This window comes from Maylandia zebra, linkage group LG17 (assembly GCF_041146795.1).
Source record: "Maylandia zebra isolate NMK-2024a linkage group LG17, Mzebra_GT3a, whole genome shotgun sequence".
NCBI lineage: Eukaryota > Metazoa > Chordata > Actinopteri > Cichliformes > Cichlidae > Maylandia > Maylandia zebra.
In genome coordinates this window covers 23,881,220-23,893,687 of record NC_135183.1, presented here as the reverse complement: position 1 = coordinate 23,893,687, position 12,468 = coordinate 23,881,220, and positions in this window count along the sequence as shown.

The following is a 12,468-nucleotide window of genomic DNA, read 5'->3' as shown; positions in this document are numbered from 1 at the left end:
TAATCTAAAACTTTGATGAGGATATGCCAACGTCCTAGAGAGCATTCTTGACTTGAACAGATGTTTAAGTGGTTTTAATTAACTATGAACATAGTTCTGTCATCATGCACTTTAGTTGTCTTGTGTGGTTTTCCAGTTGCATTGCTGGCCAGTGGATTACTTCTTTTTTTTTTTTACCTGATTGATAATTTGGCCACTTCTAAAGTTTTTGCTGTCTTTCCGATTTATTTAGGTTTATTTTATTTTTTATTTTTAGCCTAATGACAGCATCCCTCACTTTACAGTACAGTGAGAAGCTGTAAAATGTAAATATATCCATTTGAATCAACTTCATGTTATTATGTTAGCTTCATTTGTCATGACGTAACAAGGAAACAGACCTCACCTTATCTTCATGATTACAATTCATCCAAAAAAAACAAAACAAAACCAAAATAATACAGCAGCGTTCAGTGCCAACACATGAATAGTTATCAAAACTAATACATTTTCAGATTGTAAGAGAGACAACAAAAGTTTTGTATGGCATATGTCTGACTGTAAAAACAATCTATAATAAAAAAAAGCGTATACAGTACAACACAGTACTGCAAAGTTATTATGAAATGTAATATTTGTTAATTAACAACCGATTGTTAGAGAGTCAGGAAGGTTGACACTGTTGCTTTATATAAAATGTGGCTGGTATCACAGTCGCTGGTATTTATCTAATTTCCCACCCAGCTGAAGAAATCACTGCTCTGCTTTATACTGGTGCAATTTTCCACAGGGCATTGGATACAAAAGGTCAAAGGTCAACTCATTAATGGCAGGCTAGATGGGGGTGCTTCTATTATAAGAACAATTACAGTTAAAGGGGTAAGTAGGCAGACAGTTATGTAATGCCACCACCCATTATAGCCTAACAGGCATTTTTATAGCTTTCGGTGCCTCCATTAAAAAATGCATGGCTCTCTGATCAGACATGTAATCCTCTCTGTAATGCATATGGTAGGAAATAATATAATTCAGGTATTAAATTGGTGGTGTGAAAGAGTTCCGGCAAATTATCTATAACAGTATTACAAACAAGAAGGCACGAAAGGCATCAACACAAAGCAGCAGCTAATTTTCAATAATTCAGTTCCGCTGAAGTAATAGATCATCTTCATGGAGTGACTATAAACCCACCCACACACAGGAACATCAGCTAAAACTCGACTGTGCTCTCTTGTGTGGGTATGGAGGATGTTAAGTGTTTAATTGAAGATCACGGACATAAACTCGTACTTAGCGTATTTGAGTGAATGTTGTTTCTCTTCCTCTGTTGATGATTTTTCTGTGCTGTCAAGGTTAAAGGTTTTTGTTTAATTTTTTAAAAGAAAACACCCCACATGTCTTTTGTTTACTTAATACCTTATTTAAAATATCAAAAGCCATCTCTGATCAGAGAGGAAGGCTTGTGAAGCTTGCTTTATGGAGCATTAGACGGAGGCTGCATAGAGGGAAATATATTGATGTAGATGACTATAAATAGATGATTTACCCCGTGGATAAAAGCAAAGGAATCTTCTCTCATTAGTCTTCCTCCTTCAGTTGATGTGTCTTGACACAAACATTCATCTCATGAATAACTGTGACGTGGATTAATATTTCGATCAGCAGTGGAACCTTTTACCCTAAACGTGTGAATGTGAAAGAGCCCAAAAGATAAATCTTTTACTTGTTGTGTTTTCAGAGGATACTCAAGGATAATAGACAGACTGGAAAAAATATGAAGTATGAAGTCCTTGTTAACATTCAGTGGTGATCTTGAGCAACAGCTCTCCAGACTACAACAGAAAAAAAGAAATAGTGTTCATTTTAAGAAAAATGATTGGAATGTGGAGATTATAGTTGTCCTTTCAAGTCAAACATCTGCCAAGTCTTCTTTACCCTCTACAAAATGCTGCCAATAATAGAGACCAGGGGGCACCTGGTGTCTGTGAACATCTGGAGACTGGTCACGGACTGCCTTGCAACCACCAGTCACTAGTACAAAGTGTTTATGTGGTTCATGCCCTGTCAAACTGCGAGTGGTTGGTGGAGATTACTGGAAGTCACTACATGGAATCAGTATATGGTGCTCCACCATAAACCTCTTTGTGATTGTTTTGATAGCTAGCAGATTGCTGTTGTTTTAAGACGCCGATTTGTCTGCAAACACTTGCCAACGTCTCTCCGAGTGGTTGTGAAACCGGAAAAACAAAACAAACCTGTAACAGACACCATTCGCCTAGAAAGTAAAGCGAAGCTTTTACTTTGAAGGTGAACATTCTTCAGCTGTGACCTCTTTTGGTCAAGACCAGGGGTGGGGGAACTCCAGGCCTCAAGGTCCAGTGTTCTGCAAGCTTTGGATGTCTACTTGATGCAACACGGCTGATTTAAACAGCTAAATTACCTCCGCAACATGTCTAGAAGTTCTCCAGAGGGCTGGTAATAAATTAGTCATTTGATTCAGGTGTATTGACCCAAGGTGATGGGTGGTCTAAAACCTGCAGGACATCAGCCCTCGAGGCCTGGAGTTCCTTAACCCTGGTCTAGACATTGCAAAAAAAATCTGCTGCTGAACCAAGAGGCTTACAAATACCTACCTTTACAGGCCATATTATTATTTCAATATTTAATATTTTTCATGTGTTATTCATTTGTTTTGCTGGCATTTCTTTTACAGTTTGATGTCCTCGTTTTGTAAATAGAGGGTTCGTTCACTTGAGCATACGTTTGGGGCAAACAAGGTAACACAGAGTGGCTTTGCTATATGTGAACAGATTGTGCCCCTCAAAAGGTCCATTAAATTCAACTTAGTTCAGAAAATATTGTTGCAATATCCACCTTAATGATTGTTATTACCATTATAAGTGGAAAACAGCAGGTTGGTGTGGGTTGGGGAATAAAATGCACTCTTAGAGCTGCATCATTGTTGAGGGGCCAGAGGACTTGGCTCAAAGACAAGCATGCAAGCCCTTATGTGTATTAATAAAAAATAATGTACCTCTGTTTAAATAATACACCACCAACAGCCCATGATTAATTATTACACGGCACAAGAACACTTTTTATGAGACTGCTAAATGCTGCTTCTGTCACGGTGGGGATCGCTGGTGTGTTTGAGGTGTGGACAAAAACGCAGACACGAAAGAAAGGTTAAGTATAACAGAAAGCGAGCCGTTTATTTAAACTGAAATCAAAACAAAAAAAATAAGGCAAAACAAACTGGAGAAAAACTAACACATGAAAACTGTGACATGAACATGGCCTGAACAGGAACATGAAAAACTAAGACATAAATAAGCATGAACCAGAGTCTGCGGGAAAAACCCGAGACATGAAGAGCTGAAACTCACAGAACCATGTAGCCAGACAAACAGACAATCCAACACAGAACAGAGGAAGACGGAGGACTTAAACACACAGAAGGGTAATGAGAGGATGGGGAACAGGTGGGAACACAGCTGGGACAAATCAGACCTAACAAGACAAGGGGAAGCAAAAGTAGACACGCTGCAAACAGGACAGGGACTTTCACAATAAAACAGGAAACAGCATGGAACGTAGACATGACAACACGAACGTGACAATTAGAATGTGGAACACGCAGACATGAAATACCTGAGGAGACATGGAAAATGGGAAGAGACTAAAGCACTGACATAACAGAAAGAAAAACACAGTGGACAAGACAGGCTATACAGAGGACAGGAAAAGAGTCATAAATCACAGAGACATGGATTAAACTAAAACCTGGAATAAAACTCAACTGAAATAATACCACAAGAACCTAATATTATGGCAATGTAACATAAAAAAAATCAAAAATACAAAATAAACTCAAAACGTGACAGCTTCAGTTTAAGAATTTTTAAAGAAATTAATCCCAGCGAGCACACCGCCTGAGAAGGAACTAAACACTTTCTCTCCAATGAGATCATCTCTCCTGCTCTGCTCATATCTGATACCCTTTGGCGCTGACTCCTATTATGCTATCTGTTACAGAATTAGTCTGGGAATGGTAACAAAGACATTGTGAGAAGCCACAAAAGAGACTCTAACAGGTGTGCGGCGGTACTATCATCAGCACTGCTACAGTGGCAGGAAGATGAGGTAATAACAGGTTAGGAGCAGAAGGTTCTGTGCGATCAGGCTGCTCCAGCTGCTCTGCTGATTTACATCGTGAGCAGAGGTGGAGGAGTCAGCATGAATCACCCGACGGAGGACACAGCGGAGGACGTGATCTTGAATCTAAATGCAGCTGTTTATCAAATGCCGCTCATTCCATCACAGGTACGGCTCATGCGGCAGTACAGCAATTCATAACCAGAGACGCATCCAATGTCCACATCAAACAGATGGTACAGGGATACATTTGCCAGAAAAAGATGAATAACTAGAATTACTGCCATGCGGCTGTATGCCTCCGGCAGCCAATCAAGTTGAAGTTTACATCCATGCCTGTCTAGACTCACGTTATAAAAGTCTGCTGAACGTCTGTGAAGGAATTTAACTAGTGGGAGCTACGGGTTGGCATGATAACTGACAATAACCCAGATAAAAGGAAGTTGTGTCAAACATGCAAGTATTTTTGCATTTTTCTGCGTTATCGTTGCACTCTTCCAAACAATTAAGGGGTGTAACTTAGGTTACAAAGGTTGTCCCCTATCCCCACCAATGATGACATCTTGAAGGTTGGTCTTGAATGATTCGCTGGTTTCACGAGTCACTGGTAAGTTCAAAACAATAATCTGATGAGGAAACAAATGTTGTTAAATTCCATGCCACTTTCTACATAAAAGTATTGCCCAACCGTGTTGGTTAACACAGCTGTCTCTCCTGCAGTGCCGCCATCTGTTGGGACTGTAGCCCCAGTTAGTGGCAGGTGGTGTTTTAATATCTCAGAATCAATTGGTGATTTACATTATATATTAATAAAATAAGAATAAATTACTTTACGGACTAATATTTATGGTGCTGGCTGGTGAGGGCAGCACATTTGAATCTTAGTTGGCTAGTTGTGCACATAATGACCCAAGTGACAATCTTTTACTAACTCTAAGTAGGTTAAAGCTCCTAAAACTACCCAGCAGATGAAAGTAAAATGAGGGTGTACATGAAACAAAACAATGAGACAAAAGAAGCTAAACTAAGTACCTGACACTGACACCCCTCCAATTTCCTGAGGCAGATTTTGCAGAGCTTTAAAATGAGGTTTCCTTGTCTTAGCGACCAAAGTTGCCAGGAACACAGCATCAAGCCCCTGATGCCAAAAGAAATGTTGCTCTTAACGGTGGCATTTTGCAAAGCAGGATTATGTGACACCTCAGCATGAGAACGCACTGGTTTGTTGTCTCCTGCCTACACCTGCCAACCATACTTTGTCACCTCACCGATGCTGGCTTAGCCTCCCAGTCCCAGATTTTCTCAACAGCTTCAAAGATCAAACTGTATTATTGTCCTTGATGAGTCTCTCAAGACATCACAATTACAATGACATGAGGAGAAGATGACTTTTGACCTGGTCCAACATTTGTATCAAATTTGAATACATTTTCTCAAGGTATTCAAGAGAACAGGATGCAGGTACGGATGGAATACCTGAAAACATAATGAATCCACCCACGGTTTGTGCCAGCGCTACACCTACACTAGCTATTACTGCAAGCAGACAAACACAATAATGTCTGCAGGGATGGTGTTTGGTATGCTTCCTCTTGCTCAGAGTTTGCAGATTGCATAACTCCCAATAAACCACAATTAGGAATAATTGACAATGTCATAATACTTAATGCAAAAAAATCAAGTAGAGCCCTGAAGCTTTTTGGATCTTACTAAAGAAAAGCAAATGTAAAACGGATGTGGTTGTCATGTTGATGTTAAAGCAGTCATGAGCCAAAATAAACCAATCTTTCAATTGTGAGTCAGTGTCTCTGCTAACACTGACGAGTCGATGTGTGACTTCGGTATTATATCATGAATGAACAACCAGCTCCTACAATCCAGCGGTGAGTCACAGTTTTGACCCATGTCCTTATAAATGTGCTCGTGGGAGTTGCCACCAGGAGCTGTTAAGTAACAACATGGGTTTATATCATTAGTGTTTCATCACAATACATGCGGACAGAAGTAGGACACACAGAAGGGCACATAATACCACCACACTTTCAGTTCCCACACTTTCATTCTGTCATGTTGTGCAAGCAGGGATCTAAATGTAGACTCTCAGGTAGGCAGACGGAACAAATACTTGACCTTTATTTCGTCCACAAAGTTAATAACAAAATCCAACACTGGCTGGTGCAAAGCAGGGATAGTTAACAGAAGCAACTAGCCAGCAAAACACAAGGCAGGATAAAAGATGTCACCACAAAAGATGAGGAGAGAAGTGAGACTATAAATACACAAAGGCTCATGAGGCTGATTAGGAGAACGTGTAACAGGTGGGTAAACAAACAGGAGTGAACAATCAAGGGACGACAAAAAAAGGAAGTAAAACTAAATACACACAAGGGAGAAAAGACTACCAAAATAAAACAGAAAGTCATTTAGAAAAACACACAACACAGAAACACAGAGGAAGCAGGATTTTCAATTCAAGCAATAAAATATAAACCAAAGTCAAACAATGAACAGAAACTACATTTCTAAAGTAAAACCAGAAAATGAAACCAGCCAGGACATTATCTGTTGCAGAAAAAAACACTCAAAACACCAAAAACAAAGATCTAACTCTGGCTCCATGATGCTGTGAACATGATTGGTGTCATAAAAAATGAAGAAGAACATGATCCGGGAGGATCAACTTTCTTGTAAAGTTTGGTAAGCAGTATTAAGCTTTTAGGGTGTTTTCTGCTTGATGGAAAGCTTGCACTAAAGTACTGAAGCTTTAAAAGAAGGGTATCTTGCCATGATGTCATAAAAACAACTGAACTCAGCATGGAACGCCTCAAAACATCTTTTTAACATGGCCATGCCTCTGGTAATGCATATTACAGGACATTATGTTATTCTCTACCAGCCATGGTAAAGCTAAACTCATGAGCTGTTGTGAGTCTGTGAATTGTAGGCTCTGTTTTCTGTTCTTAGCTAACAGGAGTGACACCTGCTGTGCTTTTCTGCTGCCGTAGCGCATTTGCTTCAACATGGTGTACCTTCACAGATGCTATTCTTCATACCTTAGTAGTAAAAAGTGGGTATTTGAGTTGCTTTTGGCTTCCTATCAGCTCAAATAAGTCCCCATTCTGATGCTCAGTTTGAACTTCAGCAGATCACCTACACTAGGTCAAGATGCCTAAATACACTGAGTTGCTACCATGTGATTGGCTAATTAGATATTTGGCTTAAGAAGCAGTTGAATAGCTTTCCCTAATAAAGTGGGCAGTGAGTGGATATATGTATATTACATTTAGTCTTTAAAAGAGTACTTCAAATGTGATGACCCCATATGAGCATGCGCTTTGGCAACCGTAGGAAGGAAAAACTCCCTTTTAACAGGAAGAAACCTTTGGCAGAACCAGGCTCAGTCTTCAGGAGAAAGACAAACTGTGTTAATTATTAACTATTTTCAGTGGACATGTTAAGCTCAAGAGGAGGTAGAAAGACAAGAAAAGACCAAACAAACATGGTAAAAACCAAGGGTTTTTGATATTTCTCTTTGGCAAACACACAGGGCCTGCCAGACTCTGTGGCTGCACCCTGGCCATGTTGAAAAGAGTCAGAGATTAAAAAAACCCAATAAGTGAATGCAAAGAGGTGTGTAAACACACAGTGAGTAAAAAAGAGACACTCAGTGCATCATGGGAAGCTCCCAGCAGCCTAGATCTACTGCAAATAGGTACAGACACAGCAGAAGGTATATTTAATAAAACCTTCAGTTAAACTAAAGGCAGTAGTAAAAACAAGAAAGGACTACAACAGAGGAAAAAAGAGGAAGAACAAAAGCACAAATCTCAAAGGATATGGACAGTCTTATAAAAGCAAACAGTGAGAACAGAATATATATATATATATATATATATATATATATATATATATATATATATATATATATATATATATATATATATATATATATATATATATATATATATATATTTATATTTACAGGTGACTGACAGCGGGGACATCTGGGAACAACACTCTACGAACAAGGTATAAAAACATGTAAGTGCTACACGGGTTGTTAACAGTAAAGTCAGTTTTAAGTGATGAAACCCTCTCATTATTGGCTTATATTGTATGTCATAGGAAGGTGTTTATTTACAGCAGAGCTTTTAGCCTGTGAGTGTAATAGTTATTGAGTAAAACAGCCGTTTATGTTAATCAACTCCAAAAGGGCTCTTTCATTAGAATTCTTGAGAGCCAACACATTTCTGAACAACTAAACAACCCGTAATTACTGAGAACATCATCAGTGCTCTTCAGAGACATACAGTCACAGAAATTGTCATAAAATAGAAAAATATGTTTAATTGGATATCAGCAGTGATCAGAACACAAACAGTTACATGATAGCTGAGCCTCTCTCTCTGAGCAATTAAGGCTCCACTCTTATTATTCCCTTAAAAGCTCTACCAGAGACAGACCCTAAAGCCATATACTTATGAACTCACTGTGCAATGAAGTGCTGATAGGATGCATGGTGACATCAAATCTTTACTTGGCCAGAGGGATACAGCCGCTCGAAAACTTGTAGGATGCTGAGGAGGTACGGAGATTAATGCCCTGTCGGATAGGCTAAATCTCCTTTATACCTCTGGCTGCTACTAACTCCCACCTCAATTTGGAGGAGGCTGGAGATAAGCCCAAACCGCACTGTCTCCAGGGCAGGCTAATTTATCCACAGGCTAAAGGCATCCGGAGACCTGGAACTTGAGCAGCCAGTTCCCCTCTGGTACTCTGTTTGTGTGTGTGTGTGTGTGTGTGTGTGTGTGTGTGTGTGTGTGTGTGTGTGTGTGTGTGTGTGTGTGTGTGCTTATAACAGAATACTGAAGTGTGTTTTACCAAAAATGTAACAAAAAAACCCCAACATCAACCTTTATGACCTGCACTGTTTTCTTTAAGTATGCCTAGCATGTGAAACTGCCCATGATTTTGTGAGGTGTAGGTGAGATAAGTATGCAATTCTCTGCCTAATTAATAATAGACCAACCACTAAATCAACCAGAAAACTGAGGTGATTAAGGGGCTAATTTAAGTCGACCCAGTGGATAGAACTATTCAGAAGTTAAAGTAATAGTATCAAACTATACAAATACACTATTAAACGTAGTGCTGCATTTGAAACCAAAAAGAAATATACAATAAAACAATGAATGTAATAAAGAAACCATGTTGGACTTGCATTAGGTGGGCATAAAAAGTCCACTTTATTGGGTACATCAGTTCAGCTGCTTGTTGATGCAAGTATCTAATCACCCAACCACACATAAGCAGTTCAGTTTAAGTATATACACACAATGAAGATGACGTGTTGAAGTTTAAATTGAGCATCAAAATAGGAAAGAAATGTGATTTAAAATTATACTGTGTAAAACTTTCAACCACTATATGTCAATAGATTGGAGACTGCAGTCAACTGAGTTCTGCTTTCTAACTCATAATCCTAGTTACAGTGGACACTGTAGGACAAACATGTTTTAGCCAGCTAAGAGAAATCATGAAATCGTTTTTTATAATGACTCATAAAAAACTCATAATGGCCACAGCTAGCCGACATGTTTCTACAACTGTCTGGACCGGGTCCAGATCTACCCCAGAGTTTTTCCCTCTGGAATTCTGTCAGTTCACTCTTTACCTCAGCTGTCAATGCCGAGCAAGAAGCGTCCACCATTATTAACTGTGTCTTGAAGAGGCTGTTAAATTTTGTGAAAGGAATGCGACGCTGGTGAATGAGTCAGAGTAGCTCACTTCTGTCTGATGATGGTGATGCTAACGTGAGTTGTTGAGGATATGCTAGACTTTTCTGTCAGTAAGACTGCTCTTCTTGCCACTGTTAGCGAGTGTTAACTGCTGTTAGCCTGTGTTAGCTGCTGTTAGCATGTGTTAGCTGCTGTTAGCCTGTGTTAATGAAACTGGCTTTGAAGTGGATTTAACTTTGTTTCATTCTTACAAGGTGAATGTAAGCTTATAACCAGCTGTTGTTTTGTGCCAGCTCACTGTTTGCTGTCATGAGATGGAAAACTTGCATGTCTAATTTCCTGACAATTAGTATTTGCAACAATGTTGGGACTAAATAAGCATGTTTATGCAAGTTTTCCTGTTTTAGCGCACTGAGGTTAGTTCCGAAGATGAGACTTGAGGTGAGGAAGAAGGGGATAACATTTTATCCAGATGCCAGTAGCATTGTCTCTTTGATTTGTGTTTTTGTTTCTTTGGTGAAGGGAGCCCTTATACATAGGTCTGAAGGTGCAGAGACAAATTTAAATGTCCTTCCATGAAGCGTGAATGCCTTTGGCTTTTCTTTTCCTCCACCTTTGGTCTTTTACATATGTGACTGATCTCTAGCCACATATGTAAAACGCGATTAGTCAGAAGGATGATGTCCTTCTCTGCTACTGTATTCACATATGGTGGTGGGGGAACATGGCAGCTTAACGCAAACTGCAAACCTGCTCCTATGTATTTCAATGATTAAGTATAAGTGTATTCGAATGCATACATTTGTTAGAAGACATAATCCTTTTTTCTATTAAATAGCTTCAAAAACCCAGGTCCATCCCTTCATGACCACATTGTACCCATCTTCTGAAGATGTGTGTTATCCACCAGGGTAACACATCGCATACCAAGATGGACTCCACAGTCATCAGTTCTTAGTCCATTTGAGATGTAGTGGAATATCCCACATTTGTTGGCTACACACAAATCTGCAGCAATTGTGTGACGGTATCATGCCAGTATGAACCGAAATCTATGAGAATGTTTCCAGCACTTAGTTGAATCTGTGCCACGAAGAATCATTTGTGGCATTTCTGAGGGGAAAATGGGTTCATGCATGAAACTAGTGAGGTGTATCTAAGAAAGTGTCCGATGAGTGTACTACTGTATAGCTCTGTGTAAATAATCATTCTGTACATTCGATAATTTTTAACCCTACAACTGTTTACAACTTGCATAGTTCCCATTTCTGTATAGCTGTATATCTCAGATTTCTGTAAAGTTATTTATTTCATATTCTGTATAGTTTTTCATATTTAGATCCTGTTCATATCCTGTACATAGCTTGTACTCACTACAGCCTGTACATACTTATAGTTATAGAATATTCACAACATACTTCATACTGTGTACATTATAACATACCATAATAGACCCATTTCTGTAATATACTCACATATCTATATTATTGCTAATATATATTGTAATATATCTATATCACTAAAGCACTTCTGGATGGATGCAAACTGCATTTTGTTGCCCTGTACCTGTGCATGTGCAATGACAATAAAGTTGAATTCTATTCTATTCTATTCTAAATAGCAGTGTTTCCCCTTAGCTGACATATATAAGACAAGCAACTCTTTGCTAAGAAGTTCACTACATCTGCAAGTACTCACTGTACAGAACAAAGTAGTTTTTCCTTTACTGGTACATACAGTACATTTTACAGCAGTCAGCTGTAACAGTTGATCGCCAGAGAGCATAACATTATCTTGTTATAAAACCATGCTCTCCTGGGAAGCCGTGGGTACTAGTATTCATGTGGTTGTTTGACTTTGACATTCATATTAACACTGATACTAAAGCACAAACAGTGGCCTTGCTAAGTAGGAAGAAATGGTTCAAACATCAAGTCCTCAAGAAACACAATAAAGACAAATGTTTTTTCCCCTTTGGCTTCAGCTTATGAAACATAGCTGTGACGTATGCGACACACACACACACACACACACACACACACACACACACACACACACACACACACACACACCGTTTTTGCTCACAATCACGTTTTATTTATAATAACAATGCGCCGTGACAGCTCGTCCCGGTCCAGCCCGCCTCCTGCTCGACTCTGCCGTCACTATATAGACACACAGAAGGAAAACACTCATGACACAATCGCCACCACCTGTGGCTCACCTGCCTATCGGTACCACCCCCCTGAGCTCACCGCTCCACCCCTCCCCTGCAGCTACGCCAGGGACCACACCTCAGCCACAATAGCTATTCTCTATTTGCATCTGTTTTATGTGTTTGAATACTAAAATTATACATACACTGGTACATTAACTCTAGACTTCTTGAGCAAATGTAGATAATGCAAAAAGATGCTGTAGTTTGGTTTGTGGCCTGCATCGGGGTCCTATTACACCCAACATCTTAAATAAGAAAGAGCAGAAAAAATAGAAAACAACCAGTCATATTCACCCACATACATACACACCAATGAGGCATCAATAAGACATGTGAGCATGTGGTTTCAAATCAGTCATTATCACTGGCTACAGGGCA